Here is a 27,055-nt window from a genome sequence, read left to right on the forward strand (position 1 = left end):
GGAATCTAATACTGCTGTCCCAGGAAAGGCTAAAATCACGAACTATTAGAAGAGTTACTTCTCTTGTAAATAAGTCGACATTTTGCATTTTGTATTCAATATCGATGCATTTTCTGTGTTTCATCGTTGATTTGAAGGTCCAAGGGATACAGTAAACCTGCAATGGTGCATCGGAATCTAATACTGCTATCCCAGGATAGGCTAAAAGCACGAACTATTAGAAGAGTTGCTCCTCTTGTAAATAAGTCGACATTTTGCCTTTTGTATTCAATACCGATGCAATTTCTGTGTTTCATCGTTGATTTGAAGGTCCAAGGGATACAGTAAACCTGCAATGGTGCATCGGAATCTAATACTGCTATCCCAGGATAGGCTAAAAGCACGAACTTTTAGAAGAGTTGCTCCTCTTGTAAATAAGTCGACATTTTGCCTTTTGTATTCAATACCGATGCAATTTCTGTGTTTCATCGTTGATTTGAAGGTCCAAGGGATACATTATACCTGCAATGGTGCATCGGAATCTAATACTGCTGTCCCAGGGAAGGCTCAATGCACGAACTATTAGATGAGTTACTCCTCTTGTAAGTAAGTCGACATTTTGCCTTTTGTATTCAATATCGATGCAATTTCTGTGTTTCATCGTTGATTTGAAGGTCCAAGGGATACAGTAAACCTCCAATGGTGCTTCGGAATCTAATACTGCTGTCCCAGGAAAGGCTCAAAACACGAACTATTAGAAGAGTTACTCCTCATGTAAATAAGTCGACATTTTGCCTTTTGTATTTAATATCGATGCAATTTCTGTGTTTCATCGTTGATTTGGAGATCCAAGGGATACAGTAAATATGAGATGGTGCTTCGGAATCTAATACTGCTGTCCCAGGAATGGTTCAAAGCACGAACTATTAGAAGAGTTACTTCTCTTGTAAATAAGTCGACATTTTGCCTTTTGTATTCAATATCGATGCAATTTCTGCGTTTCATCGTTGATTTGAATGTCCAAGGGATACAGTAAACCTGCAATGGTGCATCGGAATCTAATACTGCTGTCCCAGGAAAGGCTCAAAGCGCGAACTATTAGAAGAGTTACTCCTCTTGTAAATAAGTCGACATTATGCGTTTTGTATTCAATATCGATGCAATTTCTGTGTTTCATCGTTGATTTGAAGGTCCAAGGGATACAGTAATCCTGCATTGGTGCATCGGAATCTAATACTGCTGTCCCAGGAAAGGGTCGAAGCACGAAATATTAGAAGAGTTATTCCTCTTAAAAATAAGTCGACATTTTGCCTTTTGTATTCAATATCGATGCAATATCTGTGTTTCATCGTTGATTTGAAGGTCCAAGGGATACAGTAAAGCTGCAATGGTGCATCGGAATCTAATACTGCTGTCCCAGGAAAGGCTAAAAGCACGAACTATTAGAAGAGTTACTCCTCTTATAAACAAGTCGACATTTTGCCTTTTGCATTCAATATCGATGCAATTTCTGTGTTTCATCGTTGATTTGAAGGTCCAAGGGATACAGTAAAGCTGCAATGGTGCATCGGAATCTAATACTGCTGTCCCAGGAAAGGCTCAAAGCACGCACTATTAGAAGAGTTGCTCCTCATGTAAATAAGTCGACATTTTGCCTTTTGTATATAATATCGATTCAATTTCTGTGTTTCATCGTTGATTTGAAGGTCCAAGGGATACAGTAAACCTGCAATGGTGCATCGGAAACTAATACTGCTGTCCCAGGAAAGGCTCAAAGCACGAACTATTAGAAGAGTTACTTCTCTTGTAAATAAGTCGACATTTTGCCTTTTGTATTCAATATCGATGCAATTTCTGTGTTTCATCGTTGATTTGAAGGTCCAAGGGATACAGTAATCCTGCAATGGTGCATCGGAATCTAATACTGCTGTCCCAGGAAAGGCTCGAATCACGATCTATTAGAAGAGTTACTCCTCTTATAAATAAGTCGACATTTTGCCTTTTGTATTCAATATCGATGCAATTTCTGTGTTTCATCGTTGATTGGGAGATCCAAGGGATACAGTAAATATGAGATGGTGCTTCGGAATCTAATACTGCTGTCCCAGGAATGGTTCAAAGCACGAACTATTAAAAGAGTTACTTCTCTTGTAAATAAGTCGACATTTTGCCTTTTGTATTCAATATCGATGCAATTTCTGTGTTTCATCGTTGATTTGAAGGTCCAAGGGATACAGTAAATATGAGATGGTGCTTCGGAATCTAATACTGCTGTCCCAAAAAGGCTCAAAGCACGAACTATAGAAGAGTTACTCCTCTTATAAACAAGTCGACATTTTGCCTTTTGTATTCAATATCGATGCAATTTCTGTGTTTCATCGTTGATTTGAAGGTCCAAGGGATACAGTAAAGCTGCAATGGTGCATCGGAATCTAATACTGCTGTCCCAGGAAAGGCTCAAAGCACGAACTATTAGAAAATTTGCTCCTCTTGTGAATAAGTCGACATTTTGCATTTTGTATTCAATACCGATGCAATTTCTGTGTTTCATCGTTGATTTGAAGGTCCAAGGGATACAGTAAACCTGCAATGGTGCATCGGAATCTAATACTGCTGTCCCAGGGAAGGCTCAAAGCACGAACTATTAGAAGAGTTACTCCTCTTGTAAATAATCCGACATTTTGACTTTTGTATTCAATATCGATGCAATTTCTGTGTTTCATCGTTGATTTAAAGGTCCAAGGGATACAGTAAACCTCCAATGGTGCATCGGAATCTAATACTGCTGTCCCAGGAAAGGCTCAAAGCACGAACTATTAGAAGAGTTACTCCTCATGTAAATAAGTCGACATTTTGCCTTTTGTATTTAATATCGATGCAATTTCTGTGTTTCATCGTTGATTTGAAGGTCCAAGGGATACAGTAAACCTGCAATGGTGCATCGGAATCTAATACTGCTGTCCCAGGAAAGGCTCAAAGCGCGAACTATTAGAAGAGTTACTCCTCTTGTAAATAAGTCGACATTATGCGTTTTGTATTCAATATCGATGCAATTTCTGTGTTTCATCGTTGATTTGAAGGTCCAAGGGATACAGTAAACCTGCAAAAGTGCATCGGAATCTAATACTGCTGTCCCAGGAAAGGCTAAAATCACGAACTATTAGAAGAGTTACTTCTCTTGTAAATAAGTCGACATTTTGCATTTTGTATTCAATATCGATGCATTTTCTGTGTTTCATCGTTGATTTGAAGGTCCAAGGGATACAGTAAACCTGCAATGGTGCATCGGAATCTAATACTGCTATCCCAGGATAGGCTAAAAGCACGAACTATTAGAAGAGTTGCTCCTCTTGTAAATAAGTCGACATTTTGCCTTTTGTATTCAATACCGATGCAATTTCTGTGTTTCATCGTTGATTTGAAGGTCCAAGGGATACAGTAAACCTGCAATGGTGCATCGGAATCTAATACTGCTATCCCAGGATAGGCTAAAAGCACGAACTTTTAGAAGAGTTGCTCCTCTTGTAAATAAGTCGACATTTTGCCTTTTGTATTCAATACCGATGCAATTTCTGTGTTTCATCGTTGATTTGAAGGTCCAAGGGATACATTATACCTGCAATGGTGCATCGGAATCTAATACTGCTGTCCCAGGGAAGGCTCAATGCACGAACTATTAGATGAGTTACTCCTCTTGTAAGTAAGTCGACATTTTGCCTTTTGTATTCAATATCGATGCAATTTCTGTGTTTCATCGTTGATTTGAAGGTCCAAGGGATACAGTAAACCTCCAATGGTGCTTCGGAATCTAATACTGCTGTCCCAGGAAAGGCTCAAAACACGAACTATTAGAAGAGTTACTCCTCATGTAAATAAGTCGACATTTTGCCTTTTGTATTTAATATCGATGCAATTTCTGTGTTTCATCGTTGATTTGGAGATCCAAGGGATACAGTAAATATGAGATGGTGCTTCGGAATCTAATACTGCTGTCCCAGGAATGGTTCAAAGCACGAACTATTAGAAGAGTTACTTCTCTTGTAAATAAGTCGACATTTTGCCTTTTGTATTCAATATCGATGCAATTTCTGCGTTTCATCGTTGATTTGAATGTCCAAGGGATACAGTAAACCTGCAATGGTGCATCGGAATCTAATACTGCTGTCCCAGGAAAGGCTCAAAGCGCGAACTATTAGAAGAGTTACTCCTCTTGTAAATAAGTCGACATTATGCGTTTTGTATTCAATATCGATGCAATTTCTGTGTTTCATCGTTGATTTGAAGGTCCAAGGGATACAGTAATCCTGCATTGGTGCATCGGAATCTAATACTGCTGTCCCAGGAAAGGGTCGAAGCACGAAATATTAGAAGAGTTATTCCTCTTAAAAATAAGTCGACATTTTGCCTTTTGTATTCAATATCGATGCAATATCTGTGTTTCATCGTTGATTTGAAGGTCCAAGGGATACAGTAAAGCTGCAATGGTGCATCGGAATCTAATACTGCTGTCCCAGGAAAGGCTAAAAGCACGAACTATTAGAAGAGTTACTCCTCTTATAAACAAGTCGACATTTTGCCTTTTGTATTCAATATCGATGCAATTTTCTGTGTTTCATCGTTGATTTGAAGGTCCAAGGGATACAGTAAAGCTGCAATGGTGCATCGGAATCTAATACTGCTGTCCCAGGAAAGGCTAAAAGCACGAACTATTAGAAGAGTTGCTCCTCTTGTAAATAAGTCGACATTTTGCCTTTTGTATTCAATACCGATGCAATTTCTGTGTTTCATCGTTGATTTGAAGGTCCAAGGGATACAGTAAACCTGCAATGGTGCATCGGAATCTAATACTGCTGTCCCAGGGAAGGCTCAATGCACGAACTATTAGAAGAGTTACTCCTCTTGTGAATAAGTCGACATTTTGCATTTTGTATTCAATATCGATGCAATTTCTGTGTTTCATCGTTGATTTGAAGGTCCAAGGGATACAGTAAACCTCCAATTGTGCTTCGGAATCTAATACTGCTGTCCCAGGAAAGGCTCAAAGCACGAACTATTAGAAGAGTTACTCCTCATGTAAATAAGTCGACATTTTGCCTTTTGTATTTAATATCGATGCAATTTCTGTGTTTCATCGTTCATTTGGAGATCCAAGGGATACAGTAAATATGAGATGGTGCTTCGGAATCTAATACTGCTGTCCCAGGAATGGTTCAAAGCACGAACTATTAGAAGAGTTACTTCTCTTGTAAATAAGTCGACATTTTGCCTTTTGTATTCAATATCGATGCAATTTCTGTGTTTCATCGTTGATTTGAAGGTCCAAGGGATACAGTAAATATGAGATGGTGCTTCGGAATCTAATACTGCTGTCCCAAAAAGTCTCAAAGCACGAACTATAGAAGAGTTACTCCTCTTATAAACAAGTCGACATTTTGCCTTTTGTATTCAATATGGATGCAATTTCTTTGTTTCATCGTTGATTTGAAGGTCCATGGGATACAGTAAACCTGCAATGGTGCATCGGAATCTAATACTGCTGTCCCAGGAAAGGCTCAAAGCACGAACTATTAGAAGAGTTGCTCCTCTTGTAAATAAGTCGACATTTTGCCTTTTGTATTCAATACCGATGCAATTTCTGTGTTTCATCGTTGATTTTAAGGTCCAAGGGATACAGTAAACCTGCAATGGTGCATCGGAATCTAATACTGCTGTCCCAGGGAAGGCTCAAAGCACGAACTATTAGAAGAGTTACTCCTCTTGTAAATAATCCGGCATTTTGCCTTTTGTATTCAATATCGATGCAATTTCTGTGTTTCATCGTTGATTTGAAGGTCCAAGGGATACAGTAAACCTCCAATGGTGCATCGGAATCTAATACTGCTGTCCCAGGAAAGGCTCAAAGCACGAACTATTAGAAGAGTTACTCCTCATGTAAATAAGTCGACATTTTGCCTTTTGTATTTAATATCGATGCAATTTCTGTGTTTCATCGTTGATTTGAAGGTCCAAGGGATACAGTAAACCTCCAATGGTGCATCGGAATCTAATACTGCTGTCCCAGGAAAGGCTCAAAGCGCGAACTATTAGAAGAGTTTCTCCTCTTGTAAATAAGTCGACATTTTGCCTTTTGTATTCAATATCGATGCAATTTCTGTGTTTCATCGTTGATTTGAAGGTCCAAGGGATACAGTAATCCTGCATTGGTGCATCGGAATCTAATACTGCTGTCCCAGGAAAGGCTAAAAGCACGAACTATTAGAAGAGTTACTCCTCTTATAAATAAGTCGACATTTTGCCTTTTGTATTCAATATCGATGCAATTTCTGTGTTTCATCATTGGTTTTAAGGTCCAAGGTCCACAGTGAACCTACAATGGTGCATCGGAATCTAATACTGCTGTCCCAGGAAAGGCTAAAATCACCAACTATTAGAAGAGTTACTTCTCTTGTAAATAAGTCGACATTTTGCTTTTTTATTCAATTTCGATGCAATTTCTGTGTTTCATCGTTGATTTGAAGGTCCAAGGGATACAGTAATCCTGCAATGGTGCATCGGAATCTAATACTGCTGTCCCAGGAAAGGCTCGAAGCACGAACTATTATAAGAGTTACTCCTCTTATAAATAAGTCGACATTTTGCCTTTTGTATTCAATATCTATGCAATTTCTGTGTTTCATCGTTGATTTGGAGATCCAAGGGATACAGTAAATATGAGATGGTGCTTCGGAATCTAATACTGCTGTCCCAGGAATGGTTCAAAGCACGAACTATTAGAAGAGTTACTCCTCATGTAAATAAGTCGACATTTTGCCTTTTGTATTTAATATCGATGCAATTTCTGTGTTTCATCGTTGATTTGGAGATCCAAGGGATACAGTAAATATGAGACGGTGCTTCGGAATCTAATACTGCTGTCCCAGGAATGGTTCAAAGCACGAACTATTAGAAGAGTTACTTCTCTTGTAAATAAGTCGACATTTTGCCTTTTGTATTCAATATCGATGCAATTTCTGTGTTTCATCGTTGATTTGAATGTCCAATTGATACAGTAAATATGAGATGGTGCTTCGGAATCTAATACTGCTGTCCCAAAAAAGGCTCAAAACACGAACTATAGAAGAGTTCCTCCTCTTATAAACAAGTCGAGATTTTGCCTTTTGTATTCAATATCGATGCAATTTCTGTGTTTCATCGTTGATTTGAAGGTCCACGGGATACAGTAAAGCTGCAATGGTGCATCGGAATCTAATACTGCTGTCCCAGGAAAGGCTAAAAGCACGAACTATTAGAAGAGTTGCTCCTCTTGTAAATAAGTCGACATTTTGCCTTTTGTATTCAATACCGATGCAATTTCTGTGTTTCATCGTTGATTTGAAGGTCCAAGGGATACAGTAAACCTGCAATGGTGCATCGGAATCTAATACTGCTGTCCCAGGGAAGGCTCAAAGCACGAACTATTAGAAGAGTTACTCCTCTTGTAAATAATCCGACATTTTGCCTTTTGTATTCAATATCGATGCAATTTCTGTGTTTCATCGTTGATTTGAAGGTCCAAGGGATACAGTAAACCTCCAATGGTGCATCGGAATCTAATACTGCTGTCCCAGGAAAGGCTCAAAGCACGCACTATTAGAAGAGTTGCTCCTCATGTAAATAAGTCGACATTTTGCCTTTTGTATTTAATATCGATTCAATTTCTGTGTTTCATCGTTTATTTGAAGGTCCAAGGGATACAGTAAACCTGCAATGGTGCATCGGAAACTAATACTGCTCTCCCAGGAAAGGCTCAAAGCACGAACTATTAGAAGAGTTACTTCTCTTGTAAATAAGTCGACATTTTGCCTTTTGTATTCAATATCGATGCAATTTCTGTGTTTCATCGTTGATTTGAAGGTCCAAGGGATACAGTAATCCTGCAATGGTGCATCGGAATGTAATACTGCTGTCCCAGGAAAGGCTCGAATCACGATCTATTAGAAGAGTTACTCCTCTTATAAATAAGTCGACATTTTGCCTTTTGTATTCAATATCGATGCAATTTCTGTGTTTCATCGTTGATTGGGAGATCCAAGGGATACAGTAAATATGAGATGGTGCTTCGGAATCTAATACTGCTGTCCCAGGAATGGTTCAAAGCACGAACTATTAAAAGAGTTACTTCTCTTGTAAATAAGTCGACATTTTGCCTTTTGTATTCAATATCGATGCAATTTCTGTGTTTCATCGTTGATTTGAAGGTCCAAGGGATACAGTAAATATGAGATGGTGCTTCGGAATCTAATACTGCTGTCCCAAAAAGGCTCAAAGCACGAACTATAGAAGAGTTACTCCTCTTATAAACAAGTCGACATTTTGCCTTTTGTATTCAATATCGATGCAATTTCTGTGTTTCATCGTTGATTTGAAGGTCCAAGGGATACAGTAAACCTGCAATGGTGCATCGGAATCTAATACTGCTGTCCCAGGGAAGGCTCAAAGCACGAACTATTAGAAGAGTTACTCCTCTTGTAAATAATCCGACATTTTGCCTTTTGTATTCAATATCGATGCAATTTCTGTGTTTCATCGTTGATTTGAAGGTACAAGGGATACAGTAAACCCCCAATGGTGCATCGGAATCTAATACTGCTGTCCCAGGAAAGGCTCAAAGCACGAACTATTAGAAGAGTTACTCCTCATGTAAATAAGTCGACATTTTGCCTTTTGTATTTAATATCGATGCAATTTCTGTGTTTCATCGTTGATTTGAAGGTCCAAGGGATACAGTAAACCTGCAATGGTGCATCGGAATCTAATACTGCTGTCCCAGGAAAGGCTCAAAGCGCGAACTATTAGAAGAGTTACTCCTCTTGTAAATAAGTCGACATTTTGCCTATTGTATTCAATATCGATGCAATTTCTGTGTTTCATCGTTGATTTGAAGGTCCAAGGGATACAGTAATCCTGCATTGGTGCATCGGAATCTAATATTGCTGTCCCAGGAAATCGTCGAAACACGAACTATTAGAAGAGTTACTCCTCTTAAAAATAAGTCGATATTTTGCCTTTTGTATTCAATATCGATGCAATTTCTGTGTTTCATCGTTGATTTGAAGGTCCAAGGGATACAGTAAATATGAGATGGTGCTTCGGAATCTAATACTGCTGTCCCAAAAAAGGCTCAAAGCTCGAACTATTAGAAGAGTTACTCCTCTTATAAACAAGTCGACATTTTGCCTTTTGTATTCAATATCGATGCATTTTCTGTGTTTCATCGTTGATTTGAAGGTCCAAGGGATACAGTAAACCTGCAATGGTGCATCGGAATCTAATACTGCTATCCCAGGATAGGCTAAAAGCACGAACTATTAGAAGAGTTGCTCCTCTTGTAAATAAGTCGACATTTTGACTTTTGTATTCAATACCGATGCAATTTCTGTGTTTCATCGTTGATTTGAAGGTCCAAGGGATACAGTAAACCTGCAATGGTGCATCGGAATCTAATACTGCTATCCCAGGATAGGCTAAAAGCACGAACTTTTAGAAGAGTTGCTCCTCTTGTAAATAAGTCGACATTTTGCCTTTTGTATTCAATACCGATGCAATTTCTGTGTTTCATCGTTGATTTGAAGGTCCAAGGGATACAGTAAACCTGCAATGGTGCATCGGAATCTAATACTGCTGTCCCAGGGAAGGCTCAAAGCACGAACTATTAGAAGAGTTACTCCTCTTGTAAATAATCCGACATTTTGCCTTTTGTATTCAATATCGATGCAATTTCTGTGTTTCATCGTTGATTTGAAGGTCCAAGGGATACAGTAAACCTCCAATGGTGCATCGGAATCTAATACTGCTGTCCCAGGAAAGGCTCAAAGCACGAACTATTAGAAGAGTTACTCCTCATGTAAATAAGTCGACATTTTGCCTTTTGAATTTAATACCGATGCAATTTCTGTGTTTCATCGTTGATTTGAAGGTCCAAGGGATACAGAAAACCTGCAATGGTGCATCGGAATCTAATACTGCTGTCCCAGGAAAGGCTCAAAGCGCGAACTATTAGAAGAGTTACTCCTCTTGTAAATAAGTCGACATTTTGCCTATTGTATTCAATATCGATGCAATTTCTGTGTTTCATCGTTGATTTGAAGGTCCAAGGGATACAGTAATCCTGCATTGGTGCATCGGAATCTAATATTGCTGTCCCAGGAAAGGGTCGAATCACGAACTATTAGAAGAGTTACTCCTCTTAAAAATAAGTCGATATTTTGCCTTTTGTATTCAATATCGATGCAATTTCTGTGTTTCATCGTTGATTTGAAGGTCCAAGGGATACAGTAAATATGAGATGGTGCTTCGGAATCTAATACTGCTGTCCCAAAAAAGGCTCAAAGCACGAACTATTAGAAGAGTTACTCCTCTTATAAACAAGTCGACATTTTGCCTTTTGTATTCAATATCGATGCATTTTCTGTGTTTCATCGTTGATTTGAAGGTCCAAGGGATACAGTAAACCTGCAATGGTGCATCGGAATCTAATACTGCTATCCCAGGATAGGCTAAAAGCACGAACTATTAGAAGAGTTGCTCCTCTTGTAAATAAGTCGACATTTTGCCTTTTGTATTCAATACCGATGCAATTTCTGTGTTTCATCGTTGATTTGAAGGTCCAAGGGATACAGTAAACCTGCAATGGTGCATCGGAATCTAATACTGCTATCCCAGGATATGCTAAAAGCACGAACTTTTAGAAGAGTTGCTCCTCTTGTAAATAAGTCGACATTTAGCCTTTTGTATTCAATACCGATGCAATTTCTGGGTTTCATCGTTGTTTTGAAGGTCCAAGGGATACATTAAACCTGCAATGGTGCATCGGAATCTAATACTGCTGTCCCAGGGAAGGCTCAATGCACGAACTTTTAGAAGAGTTACTCCTCTTGTAATAAGTCGACATTTTGCCTTTTGTATTCAATATCGATGCAACTTCTGTGTTTCATCGTTGATTTGAAGGTCCAAGGGATACAGTAAACCTCCAATAGTGCTTCGGAATCTAATACTGCTGTCCCAGGAAAGGCTCAAAACACGAACTATTAGAAGAGTTACTCCTCATGTAAATAAGTCGACATTTTGCCTTTTGTATTTAATATCGATGCAATTTCTGTGTTTCATCGTTGATTTGGAGATCCAAGGGATACAGTAAATATGAGATGGTGCTTCGGAATCTAATACTGCTGTCCCAGGAATGGTTCAAAGCACGAACTATTAGAAGAGTTACTTCTCTTGTAAATAAGTCGACATTTTGCCTTTTGTATTCAATATCGATGCAATTTCTGTGTTTCATCGTTGATTTGAATGTCCAAGGGATACAGTAAATATGAGATGGTGCTTCGGAATCTAATACTGCTGTCCCAAAAAAGGCTCAAAGCACAAACTATAGAAGAGTTACTCCTCTTATAAACAAGTCGACATTTTGCCTTTTGTATTCAATATCGATGCAATTTCTGTGTTTCATCGTTGATTTGAAGGTCCAAGGGATACAGTAAAGCTGCAATGGTGCATCGGAATCTAATACTGCTGTCCCAGGAAAGGCTAAAAGCACGAACTATTAGAAGAGTTGCTCCTCTTGTAAATAAGTCGACATTTTGCCTTTTGTATTCAATACCGATGCAATTTCTGTGTTTCATCGTTGATTTGAAGGTCCAAGGGATACAGTAAACCTGCAATGGTGCATCGGAATCTAATACTGCTGTCCCAGGGAAGGCTCAAAGCACGAACTATTAGAAGAGTTACTCCTCTTGTAAATAATCCGACATTTTGCCTTTTGTATTCAATATCGATGCAATTTCTGTGTTTCATCGTTGATTTGAAGGTCCAAGGGATACAGTAAACCTCCAATGGTGCATCGGAATCTAATACTGCTGTCCCAGGAAAGGCTCAAAGCACGCACTATTAGAAGAGTTACTCCTCATGTAAATAAGTCGACATTTTGCCTTTTGTATTTAATATCGATTCAATTTCTGTGTTTCATCGTTGATTTGATGGTCCAAGGGATACAGTAAACCTGCAATGGTGCATCGGAATCTAATACTGCTGTCCCAGGAAAGGCTCAAAGCGCGAACTATTAGAAGAGTTACTCCTCTTGTAAATAAGTCGACATTATGCGTTTTGTATTCAATATCGATGCAATTTCTGTGTTTCATCGTTGATTTGAAGGTCCAAGGGATACAGTAATCCTGCATTGGTGCATCGGAATCTAATACTGCTGTCCCAGGAAAGGGTCGAAGCACGAAATATTAGAAGAGTTACTCCTCTTAAAAATAAGTCGACATTTTGCCTTTTGTATTCAATATCGATGCAATATCTGTGTTTCATCGTTGATTTGAAGGTCCAAGGGATACAGTAAATATGAGATGGTGCTTCGGAATCTAATACTGCTGTCCCAAAAAAGGCTCAAAGCACGAACTATAGAAGAGTTACTCCTCTTATAAACAAGTCGACATTTTGCCTTTTGTATTCAATATCCATGCAAATTTCTGTGTTTCATCGTTGATTTGAAGGTCCAAGGGATACAGTAAAGCTGCAATGGTGCATCGGAATCTAATACTGCTGTCCCAGGAAAGGCTAAAAGCACGAACTATTAGACGAGTTGCTCCTCTTGTAAATAAGTCGACATTTTGCCTTTTGTATTCAATACCGATGCAATTTCTGTGTTTCATCGTTGATTTGAAGGTCCAAGGGATACAGTAAACCTGCAATGGTGCATCGGAATCTAATACTGCTGTCCCAGGGAAGGCTCAAAGCACGAACTATTAGAAGAGTTACTCCTCTTGTGAATAATCCGACATTTTGCCTTTTGTACTCAATATCGATGCAATTTCTGTGTTTCATCGTTGATTTGAAGTTCCAAGGGAGACAGTAAACCTCAAATGGTGCATCGGAATCTAATACTGCTGTCCCAGGAAAGGCTCAAAGCTCGCACTATTAGAAGAGTTACTCCTCATGTAAATAAGTCGACATTTTGCATTTTGTATTTAATATCGATTCAATTTCTGTGTTTCATCGTTGATTTGAAGGTCCAAGGGATACATTAAACCTGCAATGGTGCATCGGAAACTAATACTGCTGTCCCAGGAAAGGCTCAAAGCACGAACTATTAGAAGAGTTACACCTCATGTAAATAAGTCGACATTTTGCCTTTTGTATTTAATGTCGATGCAATTTCTGTATTTCATCGTTGATTTGAAGGTCCAAGGGATACAGTAAACCTGCAATGGTGCATCGGAATCTAATACTGCTGTCCCAGGAAAGGCTCGAAACGCGAACTATTAGAAGAGTTACTCCTCATGTAAATAAGTCGACATTTTGCCTTTTGTATTCAATATCGATTCAATTTATGTGTTTCATCATTGGTTTTAAGGTCCAAGGGATACAGTAATCCTGCAATGGTGCATCGGAATGTAATACTGCTGTCCCAGGAAAGGCTCGAATCACGATCTATTAGAAGAGTTACTCCTCTTATAAATAAGTCGACATTTTGCCTTTTGTATTCAATATCGATGCAATTTCTGTGTTTCATCGTTGATTGGGAGATCCAAGGGATACAGTAAATATGAGATGGTGCTTCGGAATCTAATACTGCTGTCCCAGGAATGGTTCAAAGCACGAACTATTAAAAGAGTTACTTCTCTTGTAAATAAGTCGACATTTTGCCTTTTGTATTCAATATCGATGCAATTTCTGTGTTTCATCGTTGATTTGAAGGTCCAAGGGATACAGTAAATATGAGATGGTGCTTCGGAATCTAATACTGCTGTCCCAAAAAGGCTCAAAGCACGAACTATAGAAGAGTTACTCCTCTTATAAACAAGTCGACATTTTGCCTTTTGTATTCAATATCGATGCAATTTCTGTGTTTCATCGTTGATTTGAAGGTCCAAGGGATACAGTAAACCTGCAATGGTGCATCGGAATCTAATACTGCTGTCCCAGGGAAGGCTCAAAGCACGAACTATTAGAAGAGTTACTCCTCTTGTAAATAATCCGACATTTTGCCTTTTGTATTCAATATCGATGCAATTTCTGTGTTTCATCGTTGATTTGAAGGTACAAGGGATACAGTAAACCTCCAATGGTGCATCGGAATCTAATACTGCTGTCCCAGGAAAGGCTCAAAGCACGAACTATTAGAAGAGTTACTCCTCATGTAAATAAGTCGACATTTTGCCTTTTGTATTTAATATCGATGCAATTTCTGTGTTTCATCGTTGATTTGAAGGTCCAAGGGATACAGTAAACCTGCAATGGTGCATCGGAATCTAATACTGCTGTCCCAGGAAAGGCTCAAAGCGCGAACTATTAGAAGAGTTACTCCTCTTGTAAATAAGTCGACATTTTGCCTTTTGTATTCAATATCGATGCAATTTCTGTGTTTCATCGTTGATTTGAAGGTCCAAGGGATACAGTAAACCTCAAATGGTGCATCGGAATCTAATACTGCTGTCCCAGGAAAGGCTCAAAGCACGAACTATTAGAAGAGTTACACCTCATGTAAATAAGTCGACATTTTGCCTTTTGTATTTAATGTCGATGCAATTTCTGTATTTCATCGTTGATTTGAAGGTCCAAGGGATACAGTAAACCTGCAATGGTGCATCGGAATCTAATACTGCTGTCCCAGGAAAGGCTCGAAACGCGAACTATTAGAAGAGTTACTCCTCATGTAAATAAGTCGACATTTTGCCTTTTGTATTCAATATCGATTCAATTTATGTGTTTCATCATTGGTTTTAAGGTCCAAGGGATACAGTAATCCTGCAATGGTGCATCGGAATGTAATACTGCTGTCCCAGGAAAGGCTCGAATCACGATCTATTAGAAGAGTTACTCCTCTTATAAATAAGTCGACATTTTGCCTTTTGTATTCAATATCGATGCAATTTCTGTGTTTCATCGTTGATTGGGAGATCCAAGGGATACAGTAAATATGAGATGGTGCTTCGGAATCTAATACTGCTGTCCCAGGAATGGTTCAAAGCACGAACTATTAAAAGAGTTACTTCTCTTGTAAATAAGTCGACATTTTGCCTTTTGTATTCAATATCGATGCAATTTCTGTGTTTCATCGTTGATTTGAAGGTCCAAGGGATACAGTAAATATGAGATGGTGCTTCGGAATCTAATACTGCTGTCCCAAAAAGGCTCAAAGCACGAACTATAGAAGAGTTACTCCTCTTATAAACAAGTCGACATTTTGCCTTTTGTATTCAATATCGATGCAATTTCTGTGTTTCATCGTTGATTTGAAGGTCCAAGGGATACAGTAAACCTGCAATGGTGCATCGGAATCTAATACTGCTGTCCCAGGGAAGGCTCAAAGCACGAACTATTAGAAGAGTTACTCCTCTTGTAAATAATCCGACATTTTGCCTTTTGTATTCAATATCGATGCAATTTCTGTGTTTCATCGTTGATTTGAAGGTACAAGGGATACAGTAAACCTCCAATGGTGCATCGGAATCTAATACTGCTGTCCCAGGAAAGGCTCAAAGCACGAACTATTAGAAGAGTTACTCCTCATGTAAATAAGTCGACATTTTGCCTTTTGTATTTAATATCGATGCAATTTCTGTGTTTCATCGTTGATTTGAAGGTCCAAGGGATACAGTAAACCTGCAATGGTGCATCGGAATCTAATACTGCTGTCCCAGGAAAGGCTCAAAGCGCGAACTATTAGAAGAGTTACTCCTCTTGTAAATAAGTCGACATTTTGCCTATTGTATTCAATATCGATGCAATTTCTGTGTTTCATCGTTGATTTGAAGGTCCAAGGGATACAGTAATCCTGCATTGGTGCATCGGAATCTAATATTGCTGTCCCAGGAAATCGTCGAAACACGAACTATTAGAAGAGTTACTCCTCTTAAAAATAAGTCGATATTTTGCCTTTTGTATTCAATATCGATGCAATTTCTGTGTTTCATCGTTGATTTGAAGGTCCAAGGGATACAGTAAATATGAGATGGTGCTTCGGAATCTAATACTGCTGTCCCAAAAAAGGCTCAAAGCTCGAACTATTAGAAGAGTTACTCCTCTTATAAACAAGTCGACATTTTGCCTTTTGTATTCAATATCGATGCATTTTCTGTGTTTCATCGTTGATTTGAAGGTCCAAGGGATACAGTAAACCTGCAATGGTGCATCGGAATCTAATACTGCTATCCCAGGATAGGCTAAAAGCACGAACTATTAGAAGAGTTGCTCCTCTTGTAAATAAGTCGACATTTTGCCTTTTGTATTCAATACCGATGCAATTTCTGTGTTTCATCGTTGATTTGAAGGTCCAAGGGATACAGTAAACCTGCAATGGTGCATCGGAATCTAATACTGCTATCCCAGGATAGGCTAAAAGCACGAACTTTTAGAAGAGTTGCTCCTCTTGTAAATAAGTCGACATTTTGCCTTTTGTATTCAATACCGATGCAATTTCTGTGTTTCATCGTTGATTTGAAGGTCCAAGGGATACAGTAAACCTGCAATGGTGCATCGGAATCTAATACTGCTGTCCCAGGGAAGGCTCAAAGCACGAACTATTAGAAGAGTTACTCCTCTTGTAAATAATCCGACATTTTGCCTTTTGTATTCAATATCGATGCAATTTCTGTGTTTCATCGTTGATTTGAAGGTCCAAGGGATACAGTAAACCTCCAATGGTGCATCGGAATCTAATACTGCTGTCCCAGGAAAGGCTCAAAGCACGAACTATTAGAAGAGTTACTCCTCATGTAAATAAGTCGACATTTTGCCTTTTGAATTTAATATCGATGCAATTTCTGTGTTTCATCGTTGATTTGAAGGTCCAAGGGATACAGAAAACCTGCAATGGTGCATCGGAATCTAATACTGCTGTCCCAGGAAAGGCTCAAAGCGCGAACTATTAGAAGAGTTACTCCTCTTGTAAATAAGTCGACATTTTGCCTATTGTATTCAATATCGATGCAATTTCTGTGTTTCATCGTTGATTTGAAGGTCCAAGGGATACAGTAATCCTGCATTGGTGCATCGGAATCTAATATTGCTGTCCCAGGAAAGGGTCGAATCACGAACTATTAGAAGAGTTACTCCTCTTAAAAATAAGTCGATATTTTGCCTTTTGTATTCAATATCGATGCAATTTCTGTGTTTCATCGTTGATTTGAAGGTCCAAGGGATACAGTAAATATGAGATGGTGCTTCGGAATCTAATACTGCTGTCCCAAAAAAGGCTCAAAGCACGAACTATTAGAAGAGTTACTCCTCTTATAAACAAGTCGACATTTTGCCTTTTGTATTCAATATCGATGCATTTTCTGTGTTTCATCGTTGATTTGAAGGTCCAAGGGATACAGTAAACCTGCAATGGTGCATCGGAATCTAATACTGCTATCCCAGGATAGGCTAAAAGCACGAACTATTAGAAGAGTTGCTCCTCTTGTAAATAAGTCGACATTTTGCCTTTTGTATTCAATACCGATGCAATTTCTGTGTTTCATCGTTGATTTGAAGGTCCAAGGGATACAGTAAACCTGCAATGGTGCATCGGAATCTAATACTGCTATCCCAGGATATGCTAAAAGCACGAACTTTTAGAAGAGTTGCTCCTCTTGTAAATAAGTCGACATTTAGCCTTTTGTATTCAATACCGATGCAATTTCTGGGTTTCATCGTTGTTTTGAAGGTCCAAGGGATACATTAAACCTGCAATGGTGCATCGGAATCTAATACTGCTGTCCCAGGGAAGGCTCAATGCACGAACTTTTAGAAGAGTTACTCCTCTTGTAATAAGTCGACATTTTGCCTTTTGTATTCAATATCGATGCAACTTCTGTGTTTCATCGTTGATTTGAAGGTCCAAGGGATACAGTAAACCTCCAATAGTGCTTCGGAATCTAATACTGCTGTCCCAGGAAAGGCTCAAAACACGAACTATTAGAAGAGTTACTCCTCATGTAAATAAGTCGACATTTTGCCTTTTGTATTTAATATCGATGCAATTTCTGTGTTTCATCGTTGATTTGGAGATCCAAGGGATACAGTAAATATGAGATGGTGCTTCGGAATCTAATACTGCTGTCCCAGGAATGGTTCAAAGCACGAACTATTAGAAGAGTTACTTCTCTTGTAAATAAGTCGACATTTTGCCTTTTGTATTCAATATCGATGCAATTTCTGTGTTTCATCGTTGATTTGAATGTCCAAGGGATACAGTAAATATGAGATGGTGCTTCGGAATCTAATACTGCTGTCCCAAAAAAGGCTCAAAGCACAAACTATAGAAGAGTTACTCCTCTTATAAACAAGTCGACATTTTGCCTTTTGTATTCAATATCGATGCAATTTCTGTGTTTCATCGTTGATTTGAAGGTCCAAGGGATACAGTAAAGCTGCAATGGTGCATCGGAATCTAATACTGCTGTCCCAGGAAAGGCTAAAAGCACGAACTATTAGAAGAGTTGCTCCTCTTGTAAATAAGTCGACATTTTGCCTTTTGTATTCAATACCGATGCAATTTCTGTGTTTCATCGTTGATTTGAAGGTCCAAGGGATACAGTAAACCTGCAATGGTGCATCGGAATCTAATACTGCTGTCCCAGGGAAGGCTCAAAGCACGAACTATTAGAAGAGTTACTCCTCTTGTAAATAATCCGACATTTTGCCTTTTGTATTCAATATCGATGCAATTTCTGTGTTTCATCGTTGATTTGAAGGTCCAAGGGATACAGTAAACCTCCAATGGTGCATCGGAATCTAATACTGCTGTCCCAGGAAAGGCTCAAAGCACGCACTATTAGAAGAGTTACTCCTCATGTAAATAAGTCGACATTTTGCCTTTTGTATTTAATATCGATTCAATTTCTGTGTTTCATCGTTGATTTGATGGTCCAAGGGATACAGTAAACCTGCAATGGTGCATCGGAATCTAATACTGCTGTCCCAGGAAAGGGTCAAAGCGCGAACTATTAGAAGAGTTACTCCTCTTGTAAATAAGTCGACATTATGCGTTTTGTATTCAATATCGATGCAATTTCTGTGTTTCATCGTTGATTTGAAGGTCCAAGGGATACAGTAATCCTGCATTGGTGCATCGGAATCTAATACTGCTGTCCCAGGAAAGGGTCGAAGCACGAAATATTAGAAGAGTTACTCCTCTTAAAAATAAGTCGACATTTTGCCTTTTGTATTCAATATCGATGCAATATCTGTGTTTCATCGTTGATTTGAAGGTCCAAGGGATACAGTAAATATGAGATGGTGCTTCGGAATCTAATACTGCTGTCCCAAAAAAGGCTCAAAGCACGAACTATAGAAGAGTTACTCCTCTTATAAACAAGTCGACATTTTGCCTTTTGTATTCAATATCCATGCAAATTTCTGTGTTTCATCGTTGATTTGAAGGTCCAAGGGATACAGTAAAGCTGCAATGGTGCATCGGAATCTAATACTGCTGTCCCAGGAAAGGCTAAAAGCACGAACTATTAGACGAGTTGCTCCTCTTGTAAATAAGTCGACATTTTGCCTTTTGTATTCAATACCGATGCAATTTCTGTGTTTCATCGTTGATTTGAAGGTCCAAGGGATACAGTAAACCTGCAATGGTGCATCGGAATCTAATACTGCTGTCCCAGGGAAGGCTCAAAGCACGAACTATTAGAAGAGTTACTCCTCTTGTGAATAATCCGACATTTTGCCTTTTGTACTCAATATCGATGCAATTTCTGTGTTTCATCGTTGATTTGAAGTTCCAAGGGAGACAGTAAACCTCAAATGGTGCATCGGAATCTAATACTGCTGTCCCAGGAAAGGCTCAAAGCTCGCACTATTAGAAGAGTTACTCCTCATGTAAATAAGTCGACATTTTGCATTTTGTATTTAATATCGATTCAATTTCTGTGTTTCATCGTTGATTTGAAGGTCCAAGGGATACATTAAACCTGCAATGGTGCATCGGAAACTAATACTGCTGTCCCAGGAAAGGCTCAAAGCACGAACTATTAGAAGAGTTACACCTCATGTAAATAAGTCGACATTTTGCCTTTTGTATTTAATGTCGATGCAATTTCTGTATTTCATCGTTGATTTGAAGGTCCAAGGGATACAGTAAACCTGCAATGGTGCATCGGAATCTAATACTGCTGTCCCAGGAAAGGCTCGAAACGCGAACTATTAGAAGAGTTACTCCTCATGTAAATAAGTCGACATTTTGCCTTTTGTATTCAATATCGATTCAATTTATGTGTTTCATCATTGGTTTTAAGGTCCAAGGTCTACAGTGAACCTACAATGGTGCATCGGAATCTAATACTGCTGTCCCAGGAAAGGCTAAAAGCACGAACTATTAGAAGAGTTGCTCCTCCTGTAAATAAGTCGACATTTTGCCTTTTGTATTCAATACCGATGCAATTTCTGTGTTTCATCGTTGATTTGAAGGTCCAAGAGATACAGTAAATATGAGATGGTGCTTCGGAATCTAATACTGCTGTCCCAGGAATGGTTCAAAGCACGAACTATTAGAAGAGTTACTCCTCATGTAAATAAGTCGACATTTTGCCTTTTGTATTTAATATCGATGCAATTTCTGTGTTTCATCGTTGATTTGGAGATCCAAGGGATACAGTAAATATGAGATGGTGCATCGGAATCTAATACTGCTGTCCCAGGAATGGTTCAAAGCACGAACTATTAGAAGAGTTACTCCTCATGTAAATAAGTCGACATTTTGCCTTTTGTATTTAATGTCGATGCAATTTCTGTGTTTCATCGTTGATTTGGAGATCCAAGGGATACAGTAAATATGAGATGGTGCTTCGGAATCTAATACTGCTGTCCCAGGAATGGTTCAAAGCACGAACTATTAGAAGAGTTACTTCTCTTGTAAATAAGTCGACATTTTGCCTTTTGTATTCAATATCGATGCAATTTCTGTGTTTCATCGTTGATTTGAATGTCCTATTGATACAGTAAATATGAGATGGTGCTTCGGAATCTAATACTGCTGTCCCAAAAAAGGCTCAAAGCACGAACTATAGAAGAGTTACTCCTCTTATAAACAAGTCGACATTTTGCCTTTTGTATTCAATATCGATGCAATTTCTGTGTTTCATCGTTGATTTGAAGGTCCAAGGGATACAGTAAAGCTGCAATGGTGCATCGGAATCTAATACTGCTGTCCCAGGAAAGGCTAAAAGCACGAACTATTAGAAGAGTTGCTCCTCTTGTAAATAAGTCGACATTTTGCCTTTTGTATTCAATACCGATGCAATTTCTGTGTTTCATCGTTGATTTGAAGGTCCAAGGGATACAGTAAACCTGCAATGGTGCATCGGAATCTAATACTGCTGTCCCAGGGAAGGCTCAAAGCACGAACTATTAGAAGAGTTACTCCTCTTGTAAATAATCCGACATTTTGTCTTATGTATTCAATATCGATGCAATTTCTGTGTTTCATCGTTGATTTGAAGGTCCAAGGGATACAGTAAACCTCCAATGGTGCATCGGAATCTAATACTGCTGTCCCAGGAAAGGCTCAAAGCACGCACTATTAGAAGAGTTACTCCTCATGTAAATAAGTCGACATTTTGCCTTTTGTATTTAATATCGATTCAATTTCTGTGTTTCATCGTTGATTTGAAGGTCCACGGGATACAGTAAACCTGCAATGGTGCATCGGAAACTAATACTGCTGTCCCAGGAAAGGCTCAAAGCACGAACTATTAGATGAGTTACTTCTCTTGTAAATAAGTCGACATTTTGCCTTTTGTATTCAATATCGATGCAATTTCTGTGTTTCATCGTTGATTTGAAGGTCCAAGGGATACAGTAATCCTGCAATGGTGCATCGGAATCTAATACTGCTGTCCCAGGAAAGGCTCGAAGCACGAACTATTTGGAGAGTTACTCCTCTTATAAATAAGTCGACATTTTGCCTTTTGTATTCAATATCGATGCAATTTCAGTGTTTCATCGTTGATTTGGAGATCCAAGGGATACAGTAAATATGAGATGGTGCTTCGGAATCTAATACTGCTGTCCCAGGAATGGTTCAAAGCACGAACTATTAGAAGAGTTACTTCTCTTGTAAATAAGTCGACATTTTGCCTTTTGTATTCAATATCGATGCAATTTCTGTGTTTCATCGTTGATTTGAAGGTCCAAGGGATACAGTAAATATGAGATGGTGCTTCGGAATCTAATACTGCTGTCCCAAAAAGGCTCAAAGCACGAACTATAGAAGAGTTACTCCTCTTATAAACAAGTCGACATTTTGCCTTTTGTATTCAATATCGATTCAATTTATGTGTTTCATCATTGGTTTTAAGGTCCAAGGTCTACAGTGAACCTACAATGGTGCATCGGAATCTAATACTGCTGTCCCAGGAAAGGCTAAAATCACCAACTATTAGAAGAGTTACTTCTCTTGTAAATAAGTCGACATTTTGCCTTTTTTATTCAATATCGATGCAATTTCTGTGTTTCATCGTTGATTTGAAGGTCCAAGGGATACAGTAATCCTGCAATGGTGCATCGGAATCTAGTACTGCTGTCCCAGGAAAGGCTCGAAGCACGAACTATTAGAAGAGTTACTCCTCTTATAAATAAGTCGACATTTTGCCTTTTGTATTCAATATCGATGCAATTTCTGTGTTTCATCGTTGATTTGGAGATGCAAGGGATACAGTAAATATGAGATGGTGCTTCGGAATCTAATACTGCTGTCCCAGGAATGGTTCAAAGCACGAACTATTAGAAGAGTTACTCCTCATGTAAATAAGTCGACATTTTGCCTTTTGTATTTAATATCGATGCAATTTCTGTGTTTCATCGTTGATTTGGAGATCCAAGGGATACAGTAAATATGAGATGGTGCTTCGGAATCTAATACTGCTGTCCCAGGAATGGTTCAAAGCACGAACTATTAGAAGAGTTACTTCTCTTGTAAATAAGTCGACATTTTGCCTTTTGTATTCAATATCGATGCAATTTCTGTTTTTCATCGTTGATTTGAATGTCCAATTCATATAGTAAATATGAGATGGTGCTTCGGAATCTAATACTGCTGTCCCAAAAAAGGCTCAAAGCACGAACTATAGAAGAGTTACTCCTCTTATAAACAAGTCGACATTTTGCCTTTTGTATTCAATATCGATGCAATTTCTGTGTTTCATCGTTGATTTGAAGGTCCAAGGGATACAGTAAAGCTGCAATGGTGCATCGGAATCTAATACTGCTGTCCCAGGAAAGGCTAAAAGCACGAACTATTAGAAGAGTTGCTCCTCTTGTAAATAAGTCGACATTTTGCCTTTTGTATTCAATACTTATGCAATTTCTGTGTTTCATCGTTGATTTGAAGGTCCAAGGGATACAGTAAACCTGCAATGGTGCATCGGAATCTAATACTGCAGTCCCAGGGAAGGCTCAAAGCACGAACTATTAGAAGAGTTACTCCTCTTGTAAATAATCCGACATTTTGTCTTTTGTATTCAATATCGATGCAATTTCTGTGCTTCATCGTTGATTTGAAGGTCCAAGGGATACAGTAAACCTCCAATGGTGCATCGGAATCTAATACTGCTGTCCCAGGAAAGGCTCAAAGCACGCACTATTAGAAGAGTTACTCCTCATGTAAATAAGTCGACATTTTGCCTTTTGTATTTAATATCGATTCAATTTCTGTGTTTCATCGTTGATTTGAAGGTCCAAGGGATACAGTAAACCTGCAATGGTGCATCGGAAACTGATACTGCTGTCCCAGGAAAGGCTCAAAGCACGAACTATTAGATGAGTTACTTCTCTTGTAAATAAGTCGACATTTTGCCTTTTGTATTCAATATCGATGCAATTTCTGTGTTTCATCGTTGATTTGAAGGTCCAAGGGATACAGTAATCCTGCAATGGTGCATCGGAATCTAATACTGCTGTCCCAGGAAAGGCTCGAAGCACGAACTATTAGAAGAGTTACTCCTCTTATAAATAAGTCGACATTTTGCCTTTTGTATTCAATATCGATGCAATTTCTGTGTTTCATCGTTGATTTGGAGATCCAAGGGATACAGTAAACATGAGATGGTGCTTCGGAATCTAATACTGCTGTCCCAGGAATGGTTCAAACCACGAACTATTAGAAGAGTTACTTCTCTTGTAAATAAGTCGACATTTTGCCTTTTGTATTCAATATCGATGCAATTTCTGTGTTTCATCGTTGATTTGAAGGTCCAAGGGATACATTAAATATGAGATGGTGCTTCGGAATCTAATACTGCTGTCCCAAAAAGGCTCAAAGCACGAACTATAGAAGAGTTACTCCTCTTATAAACAAGTCGACATTTTGCCTTTTGTATTCAATATCGATGCAATTTCTGTGTTTCATCGTTGATTTGAAGGTCCAAGGGATACAGTAAAGCTGCAATGGTGCATCGGAATCTAATACTGCTGTCCCAGGAAAGGCTCAAAGCACGAACTATTAGAAGAGTTGCTCCTCTTGTAAATAAGTCGACATTTTGCCTTTTGTATTCAATACCGATGCAATTTCTGTGTTTCATCGTTGATTTGAAGGTCCAAGGGATACAGTAAACCTGCAATGGTGCATCGGAATCTAATACTGCTGTCCCAGGGAAGGCTCAAAGCACGAACTATTAGAAGAGTTACTCCTCTTGTAAATAATCCGACATTTTGCCTTTTGTATTCAATATCGATGCAATTTCTGTGTTTCATCGTTCATTTGAAGGTCCAAGGGATACAGTAAACCTCCAATGGTGCATCGGAATCTAATACTGCTGTCCCAGGAAAGGCTCAAAGCACGAACTATTAGAAGAGTTACTCCTCATGTAAATAAGTCGACATTTTGCCTTTTGTATTTAATATCGATGCAATTTCTGTGTTTCATCGTTGATTTGAAGGTCCAAGGGATACAGTAAACCTGCAATGGTGCATCGGAATCTAATACTGCTGTCCCAGGAAAGGCTCAATGCGCGAACTATTAGAAGAGTTACTCCTCTTGTAATTAAGTCGACATTTTGCCTTTTGTATTCAATATCGATGCAATTTCTGTGTTTCATCGTTGATTTGAAGGTCCAAGGGATACAGTAATCCTGCATTGGTGCATCGGAATCTAATACTGCTGTCCCAGGAAAGGGCTGAAGCACGAACTATTAGAAGAGTTACTCCTCTTAAAAATAAGTCGACATTTTGCCTTTTGTATTTAATATCGATGCAATTTCTGTGTTTCATCGTTGATTTGAAGGTCCAAGGGATACAGTAAATAGGAGATGGTGCTTCGGAATCTAATACTGCTGTCCCAAAAAGTCTCAAAGCACGAACTATAGAAGAGTTACTCCTCTTATAAACAAGTCGACATTTTGCCTTTTGTATTCAATATCGATGCAATTTCTGTGTTTCATCGTTGATTTGAAGGTCCAAGGGATACAGTAAACCTGCAATGGTGCATCGGAATCTAATACTGCTATCCCAGGATAGGCTAAAAGCACGAACTATTAGAAGAGTTGCTCCTCTTGTAAATAAGTCGACATTTTGCCTTTTGTATTCAATACCGATGCAATTTCTGTGTTTCATCGTTGATTTGAAGGTCCAAGGGATACAGTAAACCTCCAATGGTGCATCGGAATCTAATACTGCTGTCCCAGGAAAGGCTCAAAGCACGAACTATTAGATGAGTTACTTCTCTTGTAAATAAGTCGACATTTTGCCTTTTGTATTCAATATCGATGCAATTTCTGTGTTTCATCGTTGATTTGAAGGTCCAAGGGATACAGTAATCCTGCAATGGTGCATCGGAATCTAATACTGCTGTCCCAGGAAAGGCTCGAAGCACGAACTATTAGAAGAGTTACTCCTCTTATAAATAAGTCGACATTTTGCCTTTTGTATTCAATATCGATGCAATTTCTGTGTTTCATCGTTGATTTGGAGATCCAAGGGATACAGTAAATATGAGATGGTGCTTCGGAATCTAATACTGCTGTCCCAGGAATGGTTCAAACCACGAACTATTAGAAGAGTTACTTCTCTTGTAAATAAGTCGACATTTTGCCTTTTGTATTCAATATCGATGCAATTTCTGTGTTTCATCGTTGATTTGAAGGTCCAAGGGATACATTAAATATGAGATGGTGCTTCGGAATCTAATACTGCTGTCCCAAAAAGGCTCAAAGCACGAACTATAGAAGAGTTACTCCTCTTATAAACAAGTCGACATTTTGCCTTTTGTATTCAATATCGATGCAATTTCTGTGTTTCATCGTTGATTTGAAGGTCCAAGGGATACAGTAAAGCTGCAATGGTGCATCGGAATCTAATACTGCTGTCCCAGGAAAGGCTCAAAGCACGAACTATTAGAAGAGTTGCTCCTCTTGTAAATAAGTCGACATTTTGCCTTTTGTATTCAATACCGATGCAATTTCTGTGTTTCATCGTTGATTTGAAGGTCCAAGGGATACAGTAAACCTGCAATGGTGCATCGGAATCTAATACTGCTGTCCCAGGGAAGGCTCAAAGCACGAACTATTAGAAGAGTTACTCCTCTTGTAAATAATCCGACATTTTGCCTTTTGTATTCAATATCGATGCAATTTCTGTGTTTCATCGTTGATTTGAAGGTCCAAGGGATACAGTAAACCTCCAATGGTGCATCGGAATCTAATACTGCTGTCCCAGGAAAGGCTCAAAGCACGAACTATTAGAAGAGTTACTCCTCATGTAAATAAGTCGACATTTTGCCTTTTGTATTTAATATCGATGCAATTTCTGTGTTTCATCGTTGATTTGAAGGTCCAAGGGATACAGTAAACCTGCAATGGTGCATCGGAATCTAATACTGCTGTCCCAGGAAAGGCTCAATGCGCGAACTATTAGAAGAGTTACTCCTCTTGTAATTAAGTCGACATTTTGCCTTTTGTATTCAATATCGATGCAATTTCTGTGTTTCATCGTTGATTTGAAGGTCCAAGGGATACAGTAATCCTGCATTGGTGCATCGGAATCTAATACTGCTGTCCCAGGAAAGGGCTGAAGCACGAACTATTAGAAGAGTTACTCCTCTTAAAAATAAGTC

The sequence above is a fragment of the Schistocerca cancellata genome, chromosome 8, assembly GCF_023864275.1.
Source record: "Schistocerca cancellata isolate TAMUIC-IGC-003103 chromosome 8, iqSchCanc2.1, whole genome shotgun sequence".
Lineage (NCBI taxonomy): Eukaryota > Metazoa > Arthropoda > Insecta > Orthoptera > Acrididae > Schistocerca > Schistocerca cancellata.